Source organism: Lutra lutra, chromosome 6, assembly GCF_902655055.1.
Source record: "Lutra lutra chromosome 6, mLutLut1.2, whole genome shotgun sequence".
Taxonomy (NCBI): domain Eukaryota; kingdom Metazoa; phylum Chordata; class Mammalia; order Carnivora; family Mustelidae; genus Lutra; species Lutra lutra.
Genome location: NC_062283.1, coordinates 80,694,619 through 80,696,851, shown reverse-complemented (window position 1 = coordinate 80,696,851; position 2,233 = coordinate 80,694,619).

Genomic DNA, 2,233 nt, shown 5'->3' with positions numbered 1-2,233 from the left:
CTGCTTTGTCAAAGATTAGTTGACCATAGAGTTAAGGGTCTATTTCTGGGCTCTCTATTCTGTTCCACTGATCTATGTGTCTGTTTTTGTGCCAGTACCATGCTATCTTGATGATGACAGCTTTTTAATAGAGCTTGAAGTCCAGAATTGTGATGCCACCAACTTTAGCTTTCTTTTTCAATATTCCTTTGGCTATTCGAGGTCTTTTCTGGTTCCATATAAATTTTAGGATTATTTGTTCCATTTCTTTGAGAAAAATGGATGGTACTTTGATAGGAACTGCATTAAATGTGTAGATTGCTTTAGGTAGCATAGACATTTTCACAATATTTATTCTTCCAATCCAGGAGCATGGAACATTTTTCCATTTCTTTGTGTCTTCCTCAATTTCTTTCATGAGTACTTTATAGTTTTCTGTGTATAGATTCTTAGCCTCTTTGGTTAGGTTTATTCCTAGGTATCTTATGGTTTTGGGTGCAATTGTAAATGGGATGGACTCCTTAATTTCTCTTTCTTCTGTCTTGTTGTTGGTGTAGAGAAATGCAACTGATGTCTGTGCATTGATTTTATATCCTGACACTTTACTGAATTCCTGTACAAGTTCTAGCAGTTTTGGAGTGGAGTCTTTTGGGTTTTCCACATTGAGTATCATATCATCTGCAAAGAGTGATAGTTTGACTTCTTCTTTGCCAATTTGGATGCCTTTAAATTCCTTTTGTTGTCTGATTGCTGAGGCTAGGACTTCTAGTACTATGTTGAATAGCAGTGGTGATAAGGGACATCTCTGCCGTGTTCCTGACCTTAGCGGAAAAGCTTTCAGTTTTTCTCCATTGAGAATGATATTTGCGGTGGGTTTTTCATAGATGGCTTTGATAATATTGAGGTATGTGCCGTCTATCCCTACACTTTGAAGAGTTTTGATCAGGAAGGGATGCTGTACTTTGTCAAATGCTTTTTCAGCATCTATGGAGAGTATCATATGATTCTTGTTCTTTCTTTTATTAATGTGTTGTATCACATTGATTGATTTGCGGATGTTGAACCAACCTTGCAGCCCTGGAATAAATCCCACTTGGTCGTGGTGAATAATCCTTTTAATGTACTATTGAAACCTATTGGCTAGTATTTTGGCGAGAATTTTTGCATCTGTGTTCATCAAGGATATTGGTCTGTAGTTCTCTTTTTTGATGGGATCCTTGTCTGGTTTTGGGATCAAGGTGATGCTGGCCTCATAAAATGAGTTTGGAAGTTTTCCTTCCATTTCTATTTTTTGGAACAGTTTCAGGAGAATAGTAATTAGTTCTTCTTTAAATGTTTGGTAGAATTCCCCCGGGAAGCCATCTGGCCCTGGGCTTTTGTTTGTTTAGAGATTTTTGATGACTGTTTCAATCTCCTTACTATTCAGGTTTTTTTATTTCTTCCTGGTTCAGTTGTGGTAGTTTATATGTCTCTAGGAATGCCTCCATTTCTTCCAGATTGTCAAATTTGTTGGCGTAGAGTTGCTCACAGTATGTTCTTATAATTGTTTATATTTCTTTGGTGTTAGTTGTGATCTCTCCTCTTTCATTCATGATTTTATTTATTTGGGTCCTTTCTCTTTTCCTTTTGATAAGTCTGGCCAGGGGTTTATCAATCTTATTAATTCTTTCAAAGAACCAGCTTCTAGTTTCGTTGAATTGTTCTATTCTTTTTTTGGTTTCTATTTCATTGATTTCTGCTCTGATCTTTATGATTTCTCTTCTCCTCCTGGGTTTAGGCTTTCTTTCTTGTCCTTTCTCCAGCTCCTTTAGGTGTAGGGTTAGGTTGTGTACCTGAGACCTTTCTTGTTTCTTGAGAAAGGCTTGTACCGCTATATATTTTCCTCTCAGGACTGCCTTTGTTGTGTCCCACAGATTCTGAACCGTTGTGTTTTCATTATCATTTGTTTCCATGAATTTTTTCAATTCTTCTTTAATTTCCTGGTTGACCCATTCATTCTTTAGAAGGATGCTGTTTAGTCTCCATGTATTTGGGTTCTTTCCAAATTTCCTCCTGTGATTGAGTTCTAGCTTCAGAGCATTGTGATCTGAAAATATGTAGGGAATGATCCCAATCTTTTGATACTGGTTGAGACTTGATTTAGGACCGAGAATGTGATCTATTCTGGAGAATGTTCCATGTGCACTAGAGAAGAATGTGTATTCTGTTGCTTTGGGATGAAATGTTCTGAATATATCTGTGATGTCCATCTGGT